The sequence below is a fragment of the Desmodus rotundus genome, chromosome 2, assembly GCF_022682495.2.
Source record: "Desmodus rotundus isolate HL8 chromosome 2, HLdesRot8A.1, whole genome shotgun sequence".
NCBI classification, from domain to species: Eukaryota; Metazoa; Chordata; class Mammalia; order Chiroptera; family Phyllostomidae; genus Desmodus; species Desmodus rotundus.
Genome location: NC_071388.1, coordinates 41,680,187 through 41,707,305, shown reverse-complemented (window position 1 = coordinate 41,707,305; position 27,119 = coordinate 41,680,187). Strand labels below are relative to the sequence as shown.

The 27,119-nt window shown below is 39.2% G+C and overlaps 2 long non-coding RNA genes across 2 annotated transcripts in view; both read left to right on the top strand.

Moving 5' to 3' along the window:
- LOC123480151 (uncharacterized) overlaps window positions 1-27,119 on the top strand; it is a 131,073-nt gene that overhangs the window by 24,328 nt on the left and 79,626 nt on the right. The gene's annotated exons all lie outside the window — the stretch shown is intronic.
- Window positions 5,905-27,119, top strand: part of LOC123480148 (uncharacterized) — a 47,121-nt gene continuing 25,906 nt past the window's right edge. Inside the window, exons 1-2 of the long non-coding RNA XR_006656035.2 lie at window positions 5,905-6,039; window positions 6,136-6,211. This is a non-coding gene — a long non-coding RNA (uncharacterized lncRNA). The remainder of the gene's footprint in view (window positions 6,040-6,135; window positions 6,212-27,119) is intronic.

Genomic DNA, 27,119 nt, shown 5'->3' with positions numbered 1-27,119 from the left:
TTTGTTCTTACTATAATCAGGAGTGGAAGAAAACTGAGAAGAATTACTTTCACACTCACTTTGTGGACCACTGGTATTCAGTGCCAGGCCGGTGCACCGTCTGCATACCCATTAGCCCCAGTGGCATGTCACAGGCGGTGCATGTCCTCCACATTGGGAAATACCAGCCATTGTGTGGCCGGGGGCTCAGGTGATCCAGAGTTCACCATGAACATTTGGTTCTAGAATGGCTGTTTATTTCCCCTGATGTATGTGGAATATATGCTTCTAGTAAAAAGGAGATTAAAACAATCTACTCTTTCAGGGAAATGAGGGTCTAGAAGTAGAATTGATCAAATGTTGAGTATCAGGAAACGAAGTTCTAAGAGAACATAAAGAGGAAAGCTTGAGAAAAACAAAGTCCCAGGATCCATAGTGAGAACCAAAAATGGACACCAAAATGGGATAAAAAGTCCCAGAAAGTAGAATGTAAATAAAGGCAAAATGAAGTGAGACGGGTGTTCCAGACATAAGTGTTTGTGATTGGATGGGAGGGGTTTGGGGTGTTGCTCTGCCGCCGTGTGCTGTGCGCTGTGCGGGAGGGTCTGGTGAGCCAGACCCAGGGTGCAGTCAGGGTAGAGGAGCGTATACAGAACAGCACTTTAGTTAGTGCGGGTCCTCAGACACAGCAAAGAGATCTGACCATTTCCTCTCCAAACCCACACCCTACAGAGTTACAGGGGTTGGAAAACCTCACAGTTTTTCTTAATTGTAAACAAAACATTTTCAAAAGATTTATGTCCCAAATTCTCCTCTACAACCAATTAACACCCCAGTATGTAAATCTTCCCAGTAACTTCTAATGGTTTGATGCTCTTTATCTCCCCCAAACACTTCCTCCTCATGTTCTTTAGCTTTTAGGAGGGAAGGGACAGCGTGGAAGATGCATAACTACACTAGCAAATTTTTACTCAATGAAAATTCCATAGTTCCTCAAAGATGTCTCTGCAACATTCCCAGGGACAGCACGGCAAGAAAGTGAGTGTTGATGTGTTTCGTTAGGTCCGTATCACTTCTGTGGTTGGCTGATTAATGGCTGTTCCTAATGTTGATGCAATTTATTAAAAATGACTGTTATTATCAATGTACTTGTTTTAGGTTGGGCACCAAAGATGATTTTATGAAGACAGATACAAAATAAATCTATGTAACAAATATTTACTGCGGACTTAATATGGGAAAGTCTCCATGCTCAGGGCTTGGGGTGCAGCAGTAACCAGCCCCAGTCATCAGGGAATTCATTATTTGGAATAGGACAAATGAGCACACAGCCTATTACAATGATATTTGATAAAACTCTGACTAGGCCAAGGGCTGGAATGTCATGAAACACGTCAGCAGGTCCCTAATCAAATCTTCCACAGTCAGGAAAGGTTCCCATAGAAGCTGAGAACTTAAGGCCAAATAGAAATTAGCTGTGGGGAATCTGAAGGAAGGGGTCAGGGAGAGGTGGAAAGAGTGTTACAGAAGAAAAGAGAACCCCTGAGGACCTAGAGGTGCAGATGAATAATGGGGAGTTTTGAGAACTTTTCAGTACTTCAACGCAGCTGCTGGCTGGGTAGTGTGGTGGAGAGCAGACAAGGAAATTGAGGCTGAGTAAGAAAGGAGGGCCTGGAAGGCTGAGTGAAGGAGTTTAGATCTGATATTGAATGAAATAAGGAGCTAATAAAGGGGTGAGGGGTGTCAAACTGAAATTTGGGAAGAAAGAGACTGCCCTGCCCTGAATGGTGTGGTTCAGTGGGTTGGGTGTTGTCCTGCAAACAGAAAGGTCATCCATTCAATTCCAGGTCAGGGCACATGCCTGGGTTGGTGCAGGCCAGGTCCCCAGCTGGGAGTGTGCAAGAGGCAACCAATTGATGTTTCTCTCACACATCCATGTTTCTTTCTTTCTCCCTCCCTTCCCCTCTCTTTAAAAACAAATAAATAAAATCTTAAAAGAAAAAGAAAGAGACTGAGGTGCATGAAGGTAGGGACATGCAAGCCATGGCAGAGAGGTCTGGGTGAACCCGGCCAGACTGAGCCTGGGGTGCTGTTGGGCGGGTTAGGTTTGTCAGCTAGGACAGTAGCCTAGTGATAACCCCGAGGAACCGATTCTGAATGAGCCGGGAATCACCATGCCAGCAGAGAAGACTGTTTCTTCAGGCTGAGCACCATGATGGTGGCTTGGGGCTGGGATCATGCAGAGGAGAGGAGTAGGAAGATGGAAGCTTTTTGTTTTTAATCAAAGAAGGTGTTTTTCGAAGGTAATTTGGACAACATTTAGCTAAGTGGTCTGGGTTAGTTCCCTATTACAGTATCTCTGGTATGCTCCAAGTACCTGTCTCACATTGACAATGGGCCTTTAATGTTAAGGGAAACATCAATTCCCAGCATCTAGAAGTGGTATTAATAATCGATAACATTAGTGGGGCACTTAACCGTGGGCCAAACACTGTCCTCAGTACTTCACTTATCTCATTTAATGCCCCCTCAACTCCGTGAGGGATTATTATTATTCTTGCCTTACAGCTGAGAGCACTGAGACGTAGGAAGGATGAGTAAGTCCATAACTGAGAGGTGGAGGTAGGATTTCAACCCAGGGTTGATTCCAGAGCCTGAGCTTGAAACCAACATGCCATAGTTAAGGATGTACAGTATGTTGGACACAGAGTCTCGTGAATAACTATACATAATTTAGACATTTTTAAATGATAAAAAACTTGTCCTAAGGTTTTCTTTCTGCATCTTCCTCTTGGAATTATGTACCAAGGAAAAAGTTTCACTAATAAAGAGTTATGATTGCTTATTTCCAGTTAAACACGGTTTTATTGAACAAGGAAAAACAGGACACTTTTTTTTTCAGGTTTTGATTTTTAAAGTTTTGGGAGATTAAATTTGCCAAAATAGTTAAGTAGATTTTTATCTTTATATTTCACATATGGAGGTCATGTACTCTTAAAATCCTTTTATGGGGAAAGATTCATAGAATTCATTTACATTAATCTGTTAGTAGTCATTCCTTTCCATTGAAAAAACAAAATGTGTTACCAGAATTAGTATAGCACACTGATAATAAAAAGACTTTAAGATCAACACACCTAGTCTAGCCCTATCATTTTATGCATGAGGGAGCCATGGCCCAAAGCAGCCAAGGGACTTAGGGGCCCAAAGCCACACTGTGAGTCTGCAGCCGGGCTTCCCACTGGAGTCCAATGGCTCAAAGGAAGGCTCATTGATTGCAGTGCCCTCTCAGTCTGGACAGCAGTGTTCTGGGGAGAATCGCTTGGTGCATCTTCCTGGAGTATCAGTTTTACTCTAAGATTTAAAAGCAAGCAATCAAGCAAGCTAGCAAACTAAATAGTAATTTGAATAATTTTTATGTTAAAATAAAAGGGGCTATATTGTGGACTAAATCATAGAAAATTAATAAACAAAACAGGAGACTTTGAAGAACTGTGCCTTTTTGGAAAGGAAGGCAGGGGAGCAAGAAGAGGGGCTGCCTCAGCCTTTACTCCCAGCTGTCTTGTGGTTCAAATGTATTCTCTCTGCCTTTAGGGAATTTTCAGAGGGAAAGTGTTTTGAGACACCATGGGATCTCAGGTGTGTGATGGACAATAGTGTCCTACCAGTTCATAACACGTAATTATGCTGCGAAATGACACTGTGAGATGCTAGAAACATGCTTTGCAGTTTCCATTAATATATAATTTAAAATGATCTAAATACAAGTTAATAGATTCTCTAATGCATTATGTTTTAATTTTTTATTTGAGAAATTTCAATTTTTAAAGATAATTTCAATCGATAATGTACTTGATGAGTTAGAAACATGTTACATGAATGAAGGCATTTTGCCACAAAGGTTATCTTTGGAATGATGTGAATAATCTGTTTTATGCCCACAAGGACTGTGAATGCTAACACTTCATTCTTAACTCATCTAGTTGTCATTAGGTACAGCAGCTGATACAATCTTCCATTAGGCAGTCCCGGAACTGTGGGTGGTCTTGGAAACTATACCATATGAACTGTAATACACAATAGACTGAGTTGAGGAGCTTTAATTTTGAATCTTGCAGCTCCTATTGGTTGAACTTGAGCAAAAGAATAAAAGGGACCCGATTTTAGCCTTAGTGTGTATTGATGGGTTAGAGCAAAGCTTCTTACATACTCCTCATTGATTAAAGAATTTAAATTTAGCACTCATTTTTTCTACATAAGTTATTTATTTACCTAGCTAAAGGGGGTGAGTGGCTAGTAAACTGGGGGCACAGTTGGCTGTTTACATTTTCAAAACCAGATGCTAGTCAAATAAGATACTGAAAGGAAAAATACATTTCAACTTTTGATTAAACCAGCACTGAGTAAGTTTCAGTGGGACATTTTGGAAGTGTACCACACAATTCACACCAATACCAAATTGGCTGTTCTCACTGTGGTCTTATGACAAAAGGAGTGGTTTCATAATGTTTGGAAAGTTTGTACCATTTCCCAAGGTCTGAAACTTAACAGTGTTATATATATATATTTTAGAAGTGTCCTCATAAGAATACGTTCAAATCTGTTAAGTATAATAAGCATTTAATAAATCATTATTGATTTGATTTCCATGAGAAATTTGTACCGGAAGCCCAGAATGAAAAGCAAGTAAAAAATAAATTAATAAATTTGCATTCACTCGGTGGGATGGAAGCAAGTGAGTGGTATTAGCAACTCAAGAAAGAGAAATATCTCAGATCTCTACAAGAGTAATCATGTGTTAATCTCAAGAGAAACATTCTTTTAAAAAAACTAATCTTTCTGTGTATGCAGTTAAAGAGAAGAAAATCTTTCAAAACACAATTGAAATGACAAGAAAACTGTCTTTCATTTGTGGTAAATGAGCTACAAATGTATGTATGCACTTACAGAAATTTAAAAACATATTTAAATGAGAAATCTGCAGCCACAGAGCAGTTAACACTAAAAAGTGCTACTTTTTTTTCCCCTGGCATAGATGGTCCCCCAGTCTTTCCCACTATAGTCTAGAGTCCTCAGTAAAGAAACCACAAGTTATTCTCTGGAGAGAAGCATTTTAGCTCCCAACTTTAATATCACTTTTTGTCCAACAGGCAGTTTAAAAAGTTGTCTATCTCCCATCCTATTTTGCTTTTTAAAATCTCTAAAATCTTGACGGGATATAATTTTAAGGCTGTTCATTTTGCACCTTCCAGAGCTACCTGCCAAGTTATTTTTGTTTTTTCATGCCCTAGCCTTAATAATTCAAAGTTCAACTGCTCTTCCTCCATTTTCTCCCCCCTCCCCTCTCCCCCACCACCATCACTTTTTTCTTCCTTTCTTCCTTCTTCCTCCTCCGACTCCCTCCGGCCCCCTCCTCATCCCCGACCCCTTTGGAAGCCCCTGGGATGACACTGTTCATTGATTCATCTCCCTCATTAGCATTGCTGCAGCTTGGCTCGGTGGTTTCAGAGGCAATCCGTCATGAGAAAACTGAAGAATGTGCCCCATTTGCATGATTCTGTGCCAGAATGCAACTTTTTCTCAGCTGTTCTTTGTGTAACTTCCCCTTGAGCGTTCAACTTTCCCATGAAGTCCTGGAAATCATATTACGGACTTCCAACCCAACTGAAATGCTCCTCAGATTGGTTTTACATACTTGCTTCCTCTGCCCAATAACTTCATAGTTCTTTGTAAGCAGAGCAAATTAGTACATAAAAAACAGGTTTAGCTTTTATTGTTTGGAAATGTAGGGCACATTAAATGGATAATTTTGCTTTGAAAGTGCGGGGGTACGTATTACATGAGCAAATGTATATTTATTACACATGTACAAATGAAGCCACAGCACTAATAAATACTTAGGCAATCTCTGCTTCCTAGTCACTTAGTGCCACTGCAAACCACATTTGGTAACTCACTACAGAGAGACTAGAGCAGAAACAGCGAAATGCTGAAGTTGCTCACTGTTTAATAAAGAGAACTTCCCAAGAAAGTCGAGGAGATCTGCTTTGCAGCTCTTGGGTGAGTATATTTTAATAAATAAATGAATGAATTTATAGCAGCAAACTAACTGCTAATTAAATAAATATTCTCACAATATTTTAATATTTTTTCTAGATACACAGTGCTGACAATATCAACAACACTTGGACATACAACCTGTTACCAAGATTTCCATTTTCCAGAAATTAAGGTAAATACAACGTGCTCCTACATGACACCCCACAGTCCAGAAGAGAAAACACTCCATTGAAACACGCTATCACATTGCGTTTGGACTGACAACAAGAAACAATTTACACACACAGACACACACAATCTTTAGCCCTTTTTAATGACATGTTATTCTGCTCAGTGTCATTATATACAAACCCATATAGTCTTTTCACTGCCTCTTGCCTTTTAGGGGCAGTTAGGAGTAACAATGACCCACTTATTTTTATTATTTCTATTCTAAAAAGTGTAGAAATATTTTTTCATCACCCTTTGACTGTTGGTTGGAATGTATCCATTTGAGTAAATATGTGAAGACATGCTAGTAAGTGCTTTAGCTATAACTACTTAAAATTTTTAATTATTCATCTTTTGGAAGGAAAAATGAATTTTGAATGAGAAGGCAGAAAATATCAAGCCTAAGCGTACTGAGTTTCAAACAGAATTAAAATGACTTAAAGATAAGTCCCTGTACTAATGGAAGAAAATAGAGCTCTTAAGATACAAAAATTTGGTGGTTGGAGGGCTGCTCACAGGGTGATGAGAATTAGGGTGCAGTAGATTTCATTAATTATAGGTGACTGATTTTCCCTAAGCAGACAGCTCAGGTCTCCTGGCCCCTCCAACGACCCCCGCCCGCCCCGGCTCATCTCAAACTGTTGTCTAACCTTTCCCTTAATCCATCTCATCTTGAGCTGATGGGAACTGCTTTCATTCCACCTCTCGTGGAGGTAATGAAACAATCTTCTTATTCACTTGGTCCCTCTGAGCCGGTGACATGCAACAACAACAAAAAAAGCGAGCGCCCTGATTAATGGCTGCTAATTAGCAATGTTAATGACCAGGTGTCCGAGAGCATGGCCAGCTCCTCTCAGCATGGAGTGATCGTTCAATGAGGGCCCTGCAAATCCATTCCCAGTGACCCTTCCCCTCAGCTGCCAGTAATGAAGCCTGCTTGCTCGTTACTCTCGGGAGAGGCACAGGAGGAGACCCGGGCCTGGGACCCAAACCCTTGCCTGGGGTGTAGTGGATCTTCCATTAATTAAGGTTAGCATTTCTTCCCCCACCCCCCAACCCCCCCCCCCCAAAAGCTCAAAAGTAAAGGAGCAAGGAACAGGGAGATAAACTCAAAACCTCTTTTCTCAGGAGGAGATTCTTTTCTAAATGGAGCCAGTAGTTAATTGGAATTATCTACATGTATTTCTATAATTTTGACTCCACACTAGCTATACAAATCATCTCCTTAGATTCTATTATTATCACATGGCTGAAGCAAATCTCATACTAACTCTCCAATCCAACTTTCTTTCTAGGAGGTTTAGGCTCTCTTTTTGCCATTCAGCACAGATAAATAGCAGCAGAAACTCAGAGCTCCTAGATTTGGGCTTTAAAAATATTTTAAAAGATATTTTCCTGCTTAGGAGTTGGGTTAAGTGTGCAGGTGCTCTTAGCTTTCATATGAGGGAATTACATTAACTTAAAAAAAAATCCTGGCACAAAACAAAAGCAAGCTTTTCCAAGAGCTTTTCAGAAATCAGCTTTATAAGGACCTGAAAAAATTATTTAACTAATTAGAGTTGGTTCCTTTTTTAAAATGCTGACTAGAAAATTGAAAAACGACAAGACTGAAGTCTTTGCAGATAATTAACCATGAACTATATTTGCCAATTTGTGATAAACTGAGTCTATGAGTTTACACATTTATTTTCTCTCCACTGGCGAGTGGCCCTGTACTTTTCCAGGAGGTGGAAGAAACAGACTAAACTGAAAGAAGGTGTGCCATGTTGGTGTTTTTGTTTTAGCACACTCCTTTTTAACACATATATCTTTCAAGCGAGGGTAGTACCTTGCCTGATTTATAAATCCACCACCTTCTTTAAAAATTTATATGGTGAAAGGTCTTATGTTTGACACCATTGTGATAAGTTTCTTCTGATGGTGTTTGTGAAAAAACATATAATTTATATCAGTAGAATAAGTGCTATTGTAAAGACTACCAACTCCTGATAGGTGATGGAGTACCACCCGTGCGCTGCACCTAATAGCAGGGTTTAAAACACTGTGGTCAGGAGGTTGCTGCTGGCGAATAGATCCCAGTGAAGTTTGCCAAGAACAACTTCCAGGGCTTTATTCCAAGTGTGGCAAGGCCAAATAACATCACCTCCTAAGTTACAAAAGGAGGCCACCTGGCCAAGGAGGCTGGCTCCTTTGTAGCAGTAGTATTTGATGTAGTCTTTGGGAGGAGTAAAATTTTTCTCCCGCTGATGAGAGAATTTGGTAAATACTTTTATTGTAGAAAATCTAGAGAGCATTGCAAAGTGCGTGCACACATGCACCCACGGTCCCTACCACAGCCACCCCCTGCCGACAGGTTGCTGTGCATTCTAGCCATCTTTTTCTATGCATAATTACTTTGTCTTTACACAAAACTGTGTGATACTACATATGTTTTATAAACTGATTTTGTTTCACTTACAACCTATCACTGATCTATTGTGAAACATTCTTCTATAATGGCTAAGCCTGGCTAAGATCCATGAGTCTCAATTACCATCTATGGCAAATGGAGATTTCTAGAGTCATTATAGAGCCATATGACTGTGATAGTCCCAATGCTGAAGGACAGGGCACAGGCACCATCCAGCCAGTCTCTTCTACATAATGGACGTGGAGGGTTTGTTGAAGATTGAGTTAGATCCCTCCATTAGCTCAGAGCCTGCTTCTGTCTATTCTCTCTGCAGCCCATGGAACAGTGCTACGGAGCCAAAGAGAGGGGATGAGTGTACTGTTGTGCACTGTATCCAATTAATCACTAACAAAGAAAGGACCCAACTATGTGAATATAAGTTTCGTGAGAGTAGAGAACTTCTATATCTTCTCACCTATTTATCTGCAGTGCCTAGAATCATACCTGGCACATAGGAGGTACTCAATACATATTTTAAAAAAATGAATGAGTGAACAATTAAAAAATAAGTTGGACTCTATCCTAATTTATTCACATATGAGATTCTGATATGTTTTCTTGAGTGGCAGAAAGAGTAATGGATTTTTAGTCAGTGCCCCAGAAGGGTCCACAAGGTGTAGCTTCTGGGGAGCTCATCCCTCTTGCATGTTACATGTAGCACTGGTAGAAATAAACATGACAGACACACGGCTCTGTACCTCTAGCCAGAATTCATGAGACCCAGAGAGCTTTCGTCTGCCTCCATGTGTCTAGTCCTGTCTGCTCCTCTCTCTGGTTAAAACAATCTGGAAAAAGTTTTTTTTATATATTTGAGTCCAAGAACCCTAAGGTTAAACTTGAAATTAGCATGCATTCTCAATTTCTAAATTAAATCTAGCAATTTAAAGATTTGAATACTTTGTGTTTCTCTTTTATCCCTTTTTCAGATTTAAGAAACGAAGTCTATCTATAGACTGAATGTATACTAGACAATGAATAAATAAGTTATCAACTACAGGGGAATTAATTGCACTTACTATGACTCAAAATTAAAAAGTGTGGGGTTAAAAAAAGTATAGTGCTTGTTAGTTTTTTTCCTTTTACAACTTAAAAAATATAAGTTATCCCAAGAAAATGACCAAGGAATAATAGAAAATAACCACCTTGCCTCAAAAGATGTTTTGCAGCAATTAGTGGGAGAAGAAGCTGTATCCTCCGCAAGACCCCCTCCGCTATTGTGTGCGGTAGGGACGGCTGTTCCTTGACCCTCTCACTCACCTACCTCTGCCGCTTTGTTCAGGGGGCAAGGGCAGAACAGGACTCCTTTGGTGAGTTTAGTCTGTTGGAATAGCAAATGGAGAATGCTGTAATGCATTCACCCTTTCCTCTATCCATCCATCAATCGTTCTATTAATCAATCAATTGAAAAGCCTGTTTAAGCATCTCTCTACAGCCCATTATCCACAATGACTCAAAGAAACGTGGCTCCTACACTTTGCAGCTTGTAGTTTTAGAGAAAACAACAATGGAGGTAGGCGTAGAGGATAAATAGACAACAGGTAAAAACACTGAACAAGTACGCGAAATGAAAAGAATGAATAATATTAACATTGTCAATCAATTAACAGGTATTTATGGTGTGCTAATTACATGCTGCGCCAGGCTTGGGCGCTCTCTGCGAGGGAAGTGGCTAAAGATCAGGAAGAATTTTTATAAATCACATTCTTAAGTAATGAGAAACTGAAGAGGTTTACTTTCTATTCTGGATAAGGCCTTGTGGAGGCAAATGTATGGGGGATGTGCATTCTTATTCTGGTACTTGTTGAAAAGAATAGAATGACTCTGATGGGAGGGGGAGGAAGTGAGAGTTTAGAAAGTTGGATTTTAAAACTTTAAAATTACAACATTGCAGAATTGAAATAGGCCTGAAAAATCATTTTTTTCAGTTCTTTCCACTCTGTTTAATTCCATCTAAAACACCGAGGCCCAGTCAGAGCTGGGTTTGTGTAGTGAAGGAGCAGGACGATGGCCAGGTGGGCATGAGAAAAGCCAGTCAAGGGACGCAGGTAGAAACACAGGAAGTGGGGCCATCCTTGGGGCCAACGGTGACCCAAAGGAGGTTTCAGCAGCCATTTACAAGGATCTTATTTCTTATTCAAATGCAATAAAAAGTCCTAGAGGAGAAGAGGGTTGATGTAGTCAAGACCCACCATGGAAAAGATGTCTTTGGTAACAAATAAAATGCTGTTCAGTGAAAAAGAAATTGTGCTTATTTGGCAAATGGTGCCCAATGCCTATATTACTGATTTCTTATTCCTCTAATTCATGCATCAGGGAAAAATCAAATCCTTATCACCTGAACTTTATTTAAGGCCTGGGAGTACTAAATCCCAAAACTTCAATATTTGCTGAAATTGGTATCCTGGCTTAATACATGACTCATTCATTTTTGAAATCTGGGTGAAAGGTTAAATAAATACTTTTGGATAGCCTGCGCTAACTGTGGAAGCTAGACAGAATGATCATAATATCATTTAAAAATACCTCAGGAGTGAAGAAGACAAATCTTTGTTGACTTTGTTATTGTGCTAAGCACTCTATACATTGTCTAATTAATCCTTATAATTCTCTATATAAAGTAGTATTATCCCCATATTATAGATACCGAGGCTTAAAAAAATCCAGTAACTGGACCAAATCTCACAGTCACTGAGTGATGGGGAGTGGGGCTGTGGCACCAAGCCACTGCTTTTGCCACAGCACCATGCTGTCCTGCATAATTTGGGAATCTTTTTGGGGGGGTTCTCTTCCCTTGGTATATATTAGCTCAGAGTTGGATGAAGTCAGTATCTCTCATCTATGTGTCTCTCATTGCTCCTCCTTTCCCCTCCCCCATTTTTTTCTGGCATACAGGTTATTAATATAACAGTTGAGTAGATAGGTGGTCTTTCCTATTTTTGGATCATAATCATGATACATTATTCACGCAAAGCTGTGAATGTCCAGAAAGTCTTTATATTCAGGACCTGGTAAGGAACCAATTTGGCTAAAATCTTTAAAGCATCAAATACCAGGTTGACAATAAAAGGTTTTCTCACTAGAGAGGATAACTTCAGAAAAGGGCTGAGGCTGCTGACAAAGTATTTTGGACCCCATCCTGCCCTTCTGAAGTCAAGTTCCAATTTTAGGAATGCTGATCCTACACTGTGTACTTCCAAAGTCCTTCCTTCTAGACCCAGGGTTGTAATTATCTGCTCAGGTTTCCCCTGATGTCCTGTATCCCAGACCCTTAGGAGCACGTGCTTGAAGGTATTGAAAGAGACTGCGCTCCTTTTTCATGATACATGAAAATTTCATCTACCACCTTTTAGAAATGTAATTGCAAGAAGTTTTCAATATAAGGAGGTTATCCTGGGGACACCCAGCTATTCGAGATCAGTTCTTTGATGAAGGCAGATGCCAGATCACAGGTTATTGGAACATTGTCCCACAGTGATTGCTTTTTCATAGAGGCAACAAGAGGTAGCCTGGATTGCGGCCCCCTGTCCAGGCAGGTGCAAACAAATGGGCTCTCCACGACCACAGCCTGCTGGGGACCCCATGTGCAGCTCTCTGAGTATGAGAGGGTCTTGAGGATTCTCTTAGTTTTGTGCCTTTTGAGAGATGCTCAGGCATTTCGGGGGCTTCTGTCAAAACAGAACATCACATTTTCATTCAAGACTGACAGTTACAGTAAAGGAAGTGAGAACATTGAGGAACTGGTATTTTTCATTTTCAAACCTGAAAAGAGCTAAAAGTGTCTCTCTGCTTTGTGTCTGGTCTGTTCTAAAAGCTGTTCTGTCCAAATAATCCCAATTTAGAGGAGGGTAGAGAATCAAGAAAATAATATTTTTAAAGTACAATATACTAGGTCCTTTATAAATATATATATATATATAATTACATTTATTCTAGGTGATAGGTATTACTCTTTCTGCTTTACATATTAAGAAACTGAAGCCCCTGAGAGTGAAGGTCATAAAGGTGGTACATTTCAGGGCCGTGAATTCAAGTCTAGGTGTAAGTCCAAATGCTCTATAATGGTGCTGTCCAATATGGTAGCCCTATTAGCCATTATGGCTCTTTTAATTCTAATTAAAGTAAAATATAACTAAACCAATAGTAATATCTAATTGTCTAATACTTCTTACGTGGGAGGTACTGTCCTAAATTTGTTTCACATATAAACCCACTTAATCCTCATAACAATCCTATGAAATAGAGGCTGCTGTGGTGAGGATACTGAGGCATAGTGACAGGTTAAGCGGTTTTCTAAGGTTATCAGATGAGGAAAGGTAGACCCAGGATGGCAAGCATAGCCTGCCTTCAGATACTGGGTGTGTGACCATTGCTCCATTCCAGAACATGTTATAGGCTTACTTAGGAGGAAGCTTTGAGAGTAAGTTGCTGATTGAAAATGGAGGCACAAAGAGGACTACATTGTTTTTTAGAAAGGACAGCCCCCAAACCAAGCAATACCTCCTTTTCCACACTATGTGTGTATATGTATATGTAAAATACATATTGTGTGTGTTTAAAATATATATTATACACCCATGCACATATATAAATTTCCATCTTTCTGAGACCAAGTCAGATACAGTGTTGTTAATGGCAAATAAATGAGATAGAAAAGAGAAGATATTATAATGAAAATGACAAATACTATATAATTAACTTTTAGTGAAATTTATTTTCTCTGCTTGCTTCAATTACAAATAAAAGAGGAAAACAGTGGTTAAGAGCAAACCTCCAATGGGCGAATCTTAGCCTTTCACGTTTGCAAAGTCGGTTTAAAGTTCTTCAGATGTTTCAGGGAAATTCTGGAATGGGAGCTTCAGGTCTCACTTGAAATACCAGAAATCAAATCCCTGTTGCCCTGCATGTGTATAATCTGTACACTCGGAAGTTCTAAATTCTTTTGTAACCTGCTTACCGAATGCATTCCCAAGCGTGTTCTCTTGCCCACCCATCTCAGTTAACCTCAGAAAGGAGGCAACAGTAGTTCAGAACAAGGACCATGTCCATGTGGGGGCCATTGTCATTTCACACACTGAGTGGCTCTGCTGAGATCTTACTAGGTAGGTGTTTTTAGTCTTGTGGGTATAGCTTATGTTTTGAGTGAACATGGAAAGTACTTAGAAGGTGCTAGCACTATGTTTATAGTTTTCTAAATTAGGGATAACAATATAGAATTTGCATCATTAAGTCTTTTAGTCCTCAAGTGGAATCCATTTGAAACTCAGCTTGTTTTGTGACTTTTTAGTTAATGAATGGCTTTGAAAAGGCTTTGGTGTAGGAAACATATAGCTTTAAAAAAATGGACATGCAACTGATATTTTCAGTTTAGTTTGGTGTGACTTTCCAAATGAACATTTTAGCCATGAGGATAAAATGTTATTATCTTTTTGATGGTAGCTAAGAGCCTTCTTAACAAATTGGCGTATGATATCAGAGCCTATCACTATGATGACTGTATCTGAAAAATTTCCTTACCTTTGTGGTGGTTGTAATCTACTCGTTTTCCCCATCAGGATGCCTGCTTAAATACATGTTTGTAAACCAATTGAATATTCTTCAATACAGAGTAATATGGAACAGAATATTTGTTTCATAATTATTCAGAACAATATTCATTTTTCTTTAAGAATATAGAGTAAAATTTACTGAATATTACATATAGGAATATGGCAAATTGAATGTTTTTCTGGTTGAGCCATAATTTTGATGTTGGAAACAACTTTAGAGATCGCCTAGCGCATCCTCCTCAGAAGCTCTTTGGTGGACCAACCCGCCACTGCACAGGGCCTGGCGGAACTGAACTTGAACCGCTCACGCTCTCTCTCCAGGATTCACCCACCAGCCAAGCCTTAGCACACTTTGTTTACTTTTTGACCTGATCTTGGACACACCAGATCTTGATTCAATAACCATTTAAACCCTTTGAGAAATGGATTGTTGTCTTGCTTGCTTAGCTACTGCAATCAGATCTGCACTGTCTCCTGTGTACATTATCCACATATACTTATGAATATTTGAAACCATAGACCTAGAAGGGGCTTAGAGATTATCTAGTACAATCTCCTTGGGTTGCAGATGGAGAAAATGAGAATTTAAGTGACTGGTTTAAGGCCACACAGCTAGTCAGCTGAAGCTTTGAGTACCTGTTCCAGCTGGCCTGACCTTGAGTCTGGTCCTCTTATTACTGTTATTTCCGGTGTATTGTACATTTCCAAGGGGATGGTCAGGTGTTCAAACAAGGAGTCAAACATTGCCCGGGCCTAGTAACTTTTGTTCCAGTTGCCTTATGGGTGGTTGGGATGTTGACAAGTCATAAATATTTGCCAAAGAATCATGAATAAACTCAGCTGGGATTAAACTTTGATATGCAAATGAACGGGTGGTTATAAACACGAGAAACATTTCTTTTAAAATAAAAAAAATAAGTTATAAAACACATAGGGTCAGGTAGGCCATTTAAGAAAACAACCTTCTCCAGGAGGTCTCATTGCTTTGGGCATAGTGCATTGGAACTGGAGCTTTGACGATCTCTGTGAAGAATAGAGGCAGGAGGAAAGACAGCTCCTTGTCGACAGTAACACACAGACAAATGAAAACCTGGGCCGTGTCCTGAGAGTTTTAGGTAATCCAGGCTCATAATTTGATTTGAGAAGAGCTACTCCAGGCTACTGTGTAATTATAGAAGCATTCACTTGGCTGGCTCCTGTTTGCCTCATCACATTCTACTTCATTGCCCTTTATGCTAAAGCCCCTGTTGATGAGAGGGCGGAAACAGTGAGTACAAATAAAGCAATTAGCAGGTGGGGAATGCTACCACTGTTTAAGGATAACATCCAATCTTTATTGGTGCTTATTAAGTAGAAGTCTAGAGCTTAGAGACAAAGGAAAATATTGCAAACCACAAAAATGAGAAGGGGTGTGGGGACAAAAGAGAATGAGGGAAAAATTAGACCAATGGATTTATTCTATAGTTCACAAATCTAATTTTAAAAGCTGGTTTTAGAAATAATGTCAAACCTACAATTTATTTATATTATACTGAGTTACATTCTTATGTTAATAGTCACTGTCTTTTAAAGATTTTTTGCTTTTGTTGACCTATTCTTTTACTATGTGGATTCACTTGAAAAATGTTTTTACATAACAGTTACTGTGTTCAAATGAGAGGAGGGTTTTTCATTTGGGTTGTAGTTAAACCCGCCAGCAGGGGGAGTTAGGATAATTAGCAAAGCTCCTGGGCAGGGTCCTGACGTCCAAGCACAGATTCACAGACACTCTTGGCAGAGCTGAAAGTGCCTGCTGTAGACAAGGAATATAACGGGCAAAAGGAGGAATGCAAGAGGATTGAAAGTGTTCTTGAAATCCTAGCACAGGATATTGAAGTTGAACAAGAAACAGGGCGCAAGCTTTCACTGCCCTCCATCTGCAGAGTAATTTACTTAGCTAGAAACAGGGCTAATCTAAATCTGTCCATCCAGAAGGCTGTGGCTCATTTCTCCATGGATAGCATTGCTCTTCTTGCCCCAGCCTTATTTCATGGGTCTGAGCTGTGAGGCGGAGTATAAATAATTGCCATTTATCTCAGAGCAGCCCCAAGAAGCTGCCCCCTGCATCTGATTTTGGCCTAGTGCTTTTGTGTCTGAATGTTTTATCAATTAAAGCTCTTATGGCAACTTCAGCTAACTAAGCAGGACATAGCTCCCTATTAAAAAACCAGATTTCCAGCTAGTCAACTTAAAGGTATGTAAATTTCCAGGAAAATCAATATGCTTTTCTTTTGTCTTAGTGTGGGAGGGTACTCTGGGCAGAAATATATACACATATCTAGAAAGATAAAATTTTTATAGTGCATTTGCTTAACAGGGAAGCAACTGATATTGCAAAATTAAGCCTTTATTCCCATAGGGGTTAAACTAGGGAAACTACCGGTTTTCTTAGGGCATAGTTTTAGTTCTCACTGTTATACACTCTTCCTCTTTTTCATCCTCCCATCACTTAGTAGCCACTTGAGGCAGACCCAGAGTGTCAGAAGTAAAATCTCTTGGGTGATGATACTGAGAAGCATGTTCATTTCACCTCTCTTTTGACAGAAGTCACAGCACTTGAATAGGACAGGACAGTGTCTTAGACTAAAGGTCTAAAGATGACCATCAGCAGGTCTTCCGAAGCATCATTCAAGAGGAGGGATTCCTGTAGGCACAACAGAGAAAGATACTTTCCAGAGCCTGCAAAATGTTGAGCACTTTGTATTAATGTCTTTTGCTACCTTTTGTAGTTCTAGTAAATGTAAACGTATGCATATTATGGATTTTCTTTTGAATAGTAGACATTGCATATTTAAAACATGTTTCATTCAAGGGTCACCATTGTGCTCATAACTTTTATTAGTAACTCAGTCCTGAATGGCAAAAATTATAAAAGTTCCCAGATGACAAATACTAAGCCATAGTTTCATAGATACACAGTTTCCGCCCGCATCTTCTCGTGCTGCTGTCATCATCATTTCATAATTGTGCCGCTCCTTGAATTTGTTGCAATTCTTCATATTTTTAAAGACATCCTCATGATCATGAGCTCACTTAACAACCTCAACAACCTCATGATTCGACGGGTGAAATAATATGATTTTGCACATAAGGAAACACACATAGAGATGCTCTGTGACCCACTCAGGGTGACAGTTTGGGACAGTATTCCAAATGTCTAGATCAGTACAAATTGGGAGTGATTTCCACCTTTTGTCCATTCAAAGATACAAATGCCAGAAAATGGAAATTGTTTTCAGTAATTATTCAGCCGTTGGGAGTTATTAGTTCTTTATCAAATGAAGGACTGAACAATAGAGCGAAGATTCGTGCATCCTCTGGAGACTGGGATCCTTGGTATTTTAGAAATGTGGCAAATGGTAGAAGCAAATACAAAGAGTATCATTTTTTCACTCCTCCCTTTCTCATTTCCATATGTTTTTCCTGTTGCTTCAGATTAAAAAAAATAAAGTAATGAGCAAGCCCAGATGGCTGTGGTTGGACTGAAAGGTTTGTGGTCCTCACTAATACCTACAAGCTTCAAAAGTAGCCACTGGAGTTGCCATTCTCTAAGACTTCACCTTCCTCCAAGGAATGAGGTCTCAGTTGAAATTTCAGGGAGGCTGTTGAGAATTTTCTGCTTTGGCAAACCCACAGGCACACTATTTTTGTTGTCCAACTTATCTCATACTATCTTGACTCCTAGTAAATTTCTTTTCCTTTACATAGTGAAATGTACTTCACAATTGATCAGTTCAACTTATATTTGATGAAAAACACTTTTCCATTGACCATTTAAAGGACTGAACAAAATAACTTTATTTTTAAAACAATCATTTCTGTGTATGTATTTGTGAAGGCCTAGGCCAGTTAAAAGGACAAGGAACTATTGCAGATTTGTTCTAGTAAAGGGAAACATTATTTTAATTTGACTGTGAATATAACTAGAAATACCCACAATGTACCTCAGACACAGGTTCTCCAGCTCACAATATCCCACCTGGCATGTCTTTCAGGGTTTCTTCCCCTATTGTTGGTAGCCTGACGCCTTTTTGGGCCTGGCCTGGAGAAAGCCTAAATGAATTATCTCCTTACGGATAATCAATAGTGGACCATAAATGATGATTGATGCTTCTGTGTTGCCTGGGGCCTCTGCACTTGATGCCACTTAAAACTCCTGCAGGAAATGCTGGGCATCCTACTCCAGGATATCCTTGCAGCCTATGGCAAATTCCTCCTGCTCACTCACAAGGCACATTTCCTGTTGTTTGGGGCGGTCTGTGCAATGCCTAGCTTTGAACATGTTTAAAGGGAGAATAAAGGGCATATTTTAAATTCACAAGTAAAATACTTTACAATGAATAAAACTTGGCATTGATAGCATAATGTAGAAATAGTATGATTTCTCTATTTACTGTCAGTATTTGGTGACAAGCAGACCTGATGCTGGACTGATAGCACCTCCCATCTCTGGAGCAGCCAGTTCCGACCAGCTGTTCAAGCTGGTTTCTTACTCAGTGAGTTGCTCCTTTTAAGTCCTGTTTTGAAGCCTGTTTCTGATGGTAGATGGAGGACACATTTTTCTCTACTTGTCCATATGTCTGTACAATCATTGGCCTCTCAGGGACTCCAGGTTGGAGGTCTTCATAAGGTGGCCTCACCAGTCTTTCTGAACCAGATGCAAAGTACACACCCCAACTGGCTTGTAAAAGCAGTACATCTAATCACATAATGCCTCTATAATGTGGCTTTTTAAATGAAGTGACCCACAGGATATTAATCTGGTGGTAACAACTCCCAAGGGATGTAGCACTGGCAGACACTTCAAGAGCAACTAGTAATACTGTTAAATGTGATATTAATTTCATCTGAACATATGGAAATAAAAACAAGTCATGGGAGAACTTCAGTGCTCTGTACATGCTATATTGTTCATAAACCTGTCATAAATAAGTGCCTTTTAAAAGGAAATCAATTAATAAATATGCATTGAATTACAAAGTTTAAATATTCCATAATGTGGGGATCTCTCTTCCTGCCCCCTCCCCACCCACATTCCCACCCCTGCCAGGCCTCCTTGTTATTCAAACTGTTATAATATTTTTCCACTCTGTGGTACATCTTGGTTTTGTTGTTGTTGATTGAGTTATTTGGTTGGCCGGCTGCTTTAAAAAAAATGAAGAAAAAAAATCTGTAAGCTATAAAATGCATCTTCTTTTTTCCTTTGTCTGTGTGTTCGAGTCTGGCTTGGCACTGGGGCCCCACCCCAAACCTCCCACCAAGAGTATGTCATATTTCTATATGCTCGTGCATGTTCAGCTCTACCTCTTTTGAAATGATGCCCAAAACCAAGCAATGTTTACATAAGTAAAAGGGAGTTTCACTTTTATGCTGTAATTTCTGCATGGAGCAGAGAGTTTTCCTAGCCATACCTTGTACTTTGTTCATGGGTGGACTTCTATTTTTCTAATGTGATGGTTTTATCCAGCTTTGACAACAGATTTCTTTAGGAGATTACACACCTGGAATTAACTTTTTCTGCCAAGAATTACAGTGCACCTGGAAGTACTAAATCATTTTTATCTATGCGGTAGAAACTTTTCATAATGAACTTGCCTATCTTGAACTTGACCTGTCTCTTGAGGAGAAGCAGAGTTAGGTAGGTATGTTGGTGTTGTGAAGTAAGTATATCCAGGGAGTGTTTACTTCTCACCTGCCAAATTCTCACTACCTGCATACCACCTCCCAGGGTATCTCACTGGTTAAATGACTCTGCTTACCACATAACATATGGAAATGTGAGTAAGTGCTTTCAGCAGTGTTTGCTATGTTTACACCCGTTCTAACACTAATCCCCATAAATGTTTGATATAGTTCCCAACAGGTTTAAATAGATGTCAGACACCATATCTATTGCCTATGTGTTGGGCATGATACGCAGAAGGAGAATGATAAGGAACAGTTCTGTAGGGATTTCTTTCCCAAAGACATTTTTGCTAACTAGATGAACTACTTTGAGAATTTGAAACACTTTCTATGAGTTTAAATGCCACCAAAAATATGACATCAATGAACTAAAAAAATCATGCAGGGACTTTCTTATAAAGTCCAGCCACACCAGCAGTTTTGAGACCTGTGAAAATTCTTGTCCATGGCAGATCTGTTGATGAGATCTCGTGAGGTAAAACTGTGAGACTGTCCTTCAGAGACTCAGAATTATGAGTTGGAAAACTTTCCACAAATTCACGCTGACATGTCAGAGAGACAATATAGTATGAGTGTTAGACATTGCTTAAATGATTTCTTTGATGGGGCAATGGGTAGAGGAAGTTAAGAGAAAAAATACTCCTTTTAAGTTTTGCTATCAGTTTTGGATCTCCTGTTTTTGCCGTGAACCCAGAATATGCTCTCGTTTTTCTTGATATGAAGTCGTGTGGACTGAACAAATGCTTTTATCCTTAGGCATCCTTGCCCTGCTGTGTGGGTTATACCTGAAGTTTGCCAAACTTGTTCTGCTTATTCTTGTCAAACGAGGATAATTTCTTGGTTGCTTGATTGTCTCTGATATACTGTCAGCATTTAAAGGCCAAAAGTTGCCATAGTGACAAATTACATGAGCATAAACATTTATTCAGTTTAGGCAGGAACTCCATAAAGTAAGAAAAGGAATAGAAAAAATCACAGATACCCCAACATTTTTATTTTGATGGATTTTTTTTAGGCATCATAAGCATGATATTGTAAGCGATGATAAAAATGTGTAGTTTAAAAAAAGGAGCAGATAAAATATAGATTCATTGAAATCTATCTGCTACCAAATTCAAATATAAATAATTGAATTTCACAAATTACTGTTCTCCGTAACTGTGGTTTAATGTTATATGAATGTGACTAAATTCTACCCTGAGTATAGATAAACTCATTATGTCCTTTAAGTAGTTCGAATTTCCTGATAACCAGCAGTCAAACTGAGGAACAAGCAGAATTAGTAGCCAAGTCTAATAAATGACTGGGAAAAATTGTATCTGTCTCATCCTCCTGGTTCCCACACACTCTGGTTACATCATTACTTAGCCTGTAAACTCAGAGGCCAATTGGGCTTCAGAGCTTGGGTCAGGTGACCAAAACATCAAAATGAGTCTGAAACTCTACCCTAAAGATGGGGTTTCAGCAGGGGCCTCTGGATAGCTGACTCCTCTGCGGCTGCTCTGCAATTTTCGTATTTTATTTCACCTTTGCTTTCAGGCTTAGCTCTTGGTCTCACAGATTGACGGCTGAAGCAAACTTGCTGGTGTGGGTTTTTCTGTGCAGGTGCATGAGCAAAGTTATTTCCTGTACCACCGACTACACTCAGTTATGTAATAGCTTAAAAAGAAAACAACAACTGGTCGTTTCCCCATGAATTAGTTTTCATTAGCAGAGGGAATTCTAACCCCTTCCTTTTCCTTTTATCTTTCCTGTTTGTTTTTGAAAAGTGTTTTGGGTTTTATTCTAGTTTAAAAAAATGATTTGATGTCTAAAGCTACAAAACTCAAAAGCCAAGTTTATCAGGTCCATGGGTAGCAACGCCCTGGCGATGAGCTGAAATGCTGTGTTCCTTCTAAAAGAACGGAATGTGTAACTCGATCACCTTGCTAAGGTTTCACAGGGCAAGTATAGTGATGACAACAACTGCTTGTTTTCTGCAGATGTAGAAAGGCGGTTTTTTTTACATGTGCAGGAAGCAGCAAAAAACCCGATCTTAGGGGATAGGTGGGTCGCCTTGCGAGGAATAAACCAAATAATCCTTAAAGTTGTAGTAACATGTACAGAGCCAAATGCTTGGCACCTCTCTACACAAATGTATGTTCATATTTGGGTTTACATTTCTCTTGATTGCATCCATCGGTGCTGTGATCATTTCTGGCTGAGAATTTCTCCCAAGTTCTCTTGAAAGTAAAACCTGCCAGAAATGGGAAATCCATTGGAAAACCTTCTTCATGCATTGTTATCAAGATAATCAAAGACTCCTCCATGTGGGATGCAGGAATGAGTCAGCAAAGAAGGAGAACACTGCGGTGAAAATTAGTCAAAAACCAAGCCAAACTAAACAAATTGCCCTCTGAAGCCATTGTTCCGAGATGAAAGGGTTACATGTAAAATATGTTCAATGATTTATACAACAAACATTAGCATGAGCTAATTATTAAGCTAGATAGGAGGGATACAAGGAAGTGATGGGGAAAATGATAATGACAATGATGTTAACAGCTAGTATTCATGGAATGCCGCTGTAAAGCACACTATACCCAGTGCTTCCCCTTGTTCATCCTTAATCCTTACATTAATCCAGAAAGGGTAGTTATTATTATCTCCCCTTTAATGAGGAAACACTAAGGATAAGGAAAGTTAAATGATTTGCTCAAGATCATGCAATTGTTATATGTAGGTCCATAACGATAGGATTCCAGCCTACATCTGATTTAGTCTGTGGCCTCTGTCCTCAGCCACTGTCCCACATTGCTTCCCTGTACAATTCTTTCTTTGTCCTTGCAGCATTTTTAATCTCATGGTGGAGTAAACTAGATGAAGAAATGGTTGAAATTACACATGTTAAAACATTGACGGGACTAAGTACTTGAGGAAAGTGAAAGTTTCACAGAAGAAATGGTTCGGCAGCAAGAAGGAAGGAGGGTGGGTGGTCCATGAATGCTCAGTTATCTTTTCCCTGGCAGGTAATCCCTCCGAAATAACCGATAACTACTTTTATCCTGCAAAACTATCACTGAAAGTGCGGTGTAAGACAGAGTGAACTCCCGTCCCCACAGGTGCCTGCCAAAGAAAGTAACTAGGTGCTCACATATTTTCCAGTACAAGTGCTTCATTATTAATTCATGGTCCAGGTCCTCGGTACATGCTGTTACTAATATCAGGTTTCAGCAGTGAATAATGAACAGGAGCACTGGACTGGATGTCTTAACATTTTTTAAACAATGTTTGCAGAGCTAAATTCTATTTCTAGCTTAATAGGGGTCTTTACATAAACAAGAGGAGGGCTCTGTAGTGTTGGGGAGGCATAATTTTCCCACAGCTTAGCAACGGAAAAGGTAAGAGTCAGCGTGATTAAAACCCGGCAGAAGGTTGATGCAGATAAGGTTTTCCCCCCTTAGGTTTCAGTTTATTCTTATATTAGACAAGAAAAGGAGAGATGTCCTGAGTTAGGATTCCAGCTAGAAAGTTTGGACCAGCTCCTTGCCTTGAAACTGCATCCCTTCAGGAAAGGAAGGAGGAGGAGAACTCTCTCTGGTGGGGACGTGGTCCCTACATATGGTCTCCAGAGCAAGTCCCACTTACCCAGTAGGCACAGTGCCTATGGGGCCTATGGTGCTTTTAACGGCTCATATAAACATTCTCATATTGATTCTGTTCAAAAGAAGAAGAAAATGAATGTAATAATAATGAATATATAATAATGACCCCAGCCTGGTTTATTTCATCTTTACACCAGTGCAGTCACAAAGTAAAACTTCTAATTATTCTCATGGAGGAAGGGAGCCATGATGGCCGAATGCCTAGGTTCACGAAAATCCTCGAGGTCCTGCCCCAAAGAGGCCACCTGCCAGTGGCAGCAGGTGGGGGTGGAGACTGTTAAACAAGTTAAATTATTTCATTAGAAAACCTATTCTTCCTTACTATTGTTTTCTGTAGATCTTAATGAGAGAGTCTTTGAGAGGAAAAAAAATACCTATATGGGTTAACAAGAATATTAAGATCACATTTCCTCTGGGTTCCCAATAGTGCCCCACTTGGCATAGGCTTAACATTCAATAATTAGTTGTATTTCATTGAAATTGATTTACAGAAAAAGCACAATGATGTATTTATTCACTAAGTGCAATAGCTTTTTATTTAAGGCCCAAGTATGTGTTGGGCACGGACTGTACTAGGTGTTGGGGATATAATGAGAAATGAGGGAGACAGTTTGTCTGAACACAGAGGGCTTCAGAGAAGGGCAATGAGAAGAAACACAAAAATGACATTTTCAAGAGGTTAGGGCATTGGTAAAGATGAGGTGGCAGAAATCCCTGATCCCTGATTTTTATTTTAAAAATGTGTCAACCTCCCAATTAAATGAGATTTACTTTTATGGCAATGAGACACAAGCTGAAGCATAGATCCATGAAATGGAGTTACAATATTGTATTTGGTGATTAAGATCCTTGAGCTATTTAAAAATAAAAGATGTTTAATTAAAGTTATAAGGATGTTTAGTGGGAACCACCACAGCTAACTGATGGGTTGACTGGCTGTCTAAGCGTGAAGAGTTGGTGAGTGTTGTTCCTGTGAAGGGGCTGAAGTCACAGCCGGGCAGATTTCTCCTGGTTATTGTTGGGCCTGCTAGGGTTCATGTTCAATTTTGAGACTCGACTGATAGAAAAATCAGTTTTAATGGGGGCTGTATGAATCACTGGGCTTAATTTTTTTTCAATTACGGTTGACAAACAGTATTAGTTTGAGGTATACAACGTAGTGATTAGACGTCTATATAACTTACAAAGTGATCTCCCGATAAGTTTAGTACCCACCGGACACCATACAGTTTTTATAGTTTTATTGAATATATTCCCTATGCTATGCTTTACATCCTGTGACTATTCTTGTATCTGGTAACTTGTACTTCTTAGTCCCATCACTTTTTTCACCCATCCTCCCACTACCTCCACCTGGCAGCCATTAATTTTTTCCTCTGTATCTATGTGTTTGTTTCTATATTGTTTGTTTATCCCATTTTTTAGATCCCACATAAAATCATATGGCATTTGGTTTTCTCTGTCTGAATTATTCACCCAGCATAATTCCCTCTAGGTTCATTCATGTTGTCCTAAATGGCAAAGTGCTCTTCTTTTCTGTGGCTGAATAATATTCCATTGTGTATGTGCACCACTTCCTTACCCATTCCTCTATTGATGGGCACTTCGGTTGCTTCCATAGCTTGGCTCTTGTAAATAATGCCGCAAGGGACATAGGGATGCACATATCTTTTCAAATTAGTGGTTTGGGTTTCTTCAGATAAATACCAAGAAGTGGAATTTCTGGGTCACAAGGTAATGCTCTTTTTAATTTTTTGAGGACCTCCCATACTGTTTTCCATAAGGGCTGCACCAGTTTACATTTCCACCAACAGTGCCCAAGGGTTCCATTTTGTCCACATCCTCACCAAGACTCGTTTGTTGCCTTATTGATAACAATTCTGAGAGGTGTGAGGCAATATCTCATTGTGGTTTTAATTTGCATTTCCCTGATGATTAGTGATGTTAAGCATATTTTCGTGTTTATTGCCATCTATAATGTCTTTGGAGAAATGTCTGCTTTTGTCCTCCTCCCATTTTTTAACTGGGTTTTTCTTTTTCTTTCCTTTTTTTGGTGTTAAGTCGTATAAGCTGCTTATATATTTTGGGTAGTAACCCCTTATCAGATATATCATTAGCATATATGGTCTCCCATCAGTAGGTTATCGTTCAGCTTTTTTGATGGTTTCCTTTGCTGTGCAAATCTTTCTTTTTTTAAAGATTATTTATTTAGTTTTAAAGAGAGAGGAAAGGAGGGAGAAAGAGAGAGAGAGAGAAGCATTGATGCATGAGAAAAACAAGGATTGGTCCTCTCTCACTTGCACCCCAACAGGGGACTGACCCGAAACCCAGGCATGTGCCTGGACTGGGAACCAAACTGGTGACCTTTGCCATGCAGGACAATGCCCAACAAACTGAGCCACACTGGTCAGGGCTGCAAAAACTTTTTATTTGAGGTAGTCCTATTTGTTTATTTTGTTTTCTTTTGTTTTCCTTGCCCAAGGAGACATATCCAAAAAATATTACCAAGAGCGATGTCAAAGAGTTTACCACTTATGTTTTCTTCTAGGAATTTTATGGTTTTGAGTCTTACATTTAAATCTTTAATGCATTTTGGGTTTATTCTTGTGTAGGGTGTAAGAAAGTGATCTAGTTTCATTCTTTTGCATGTTATCTGTCCAATTTTCCAAACACCATTTATTGAAGAGATTGTCTTTATCACATTGTATATGCTTGCCTCCTTTGTCATATATTAATTGACCTTATGGGCATGGGTTTACTTCTGGGCTCTCTATTCTGTTCCATTGATCTATGTGTCTGTTTTTATGCCAGTAACATTCTGTTTTGATTATTATAGTCTTGTAGTATAGCCTGGTATCAGGTAGTGTGATGCCTCCAACTTTCTTTTTCTTTCTCAAGGTTGCTTTGGCAATTAATTGGGGCCTTTTTTGGTTTCATATAAATTTTAGGGTTATTTGTTCTAGCTCTGTGAAAAGTGCATTGGTATTTTAATAGGGATTGCATTGAATCTATAGATTGCTTTGGGTAGTATAGACATTTTAATGATGTTAGTTCTTATTCATGAGCATAGTGTATGCCTCCATTTATTTGTATCTTCTTTTGAATGTTTTATGGTTTTCTGAGCACAGGTCTTTTATCTCCTTGGTTAAATTTATTCCTAGGTATTTATTCTTTTTCATGCAATTATAAATGATGTTGTTTCCTTAGTTTTTTAGTTCATTATTGATATATAAAAATGCAACTGATTTCTGAATATTAATTTTGTAGTCTGCTACTTTACTAAATTCATTTGTTAGTTTTAATAGCTTTTTTGGTGGAATCTTTAGGTTCTCTCTATATAATACCATGCCATCTACAAATAATTACAGTTTTACTTCTTCCTTTCCATGAATCATTAGGTTTTAAGTAAGCACCATGCCCTATTCATTAGTGTTTCATAATGAAGCTTCAGATAACACGTGGATCTTGCCTGACCCATTCTTGTAACAAGCATTTATTGAGCCCCTG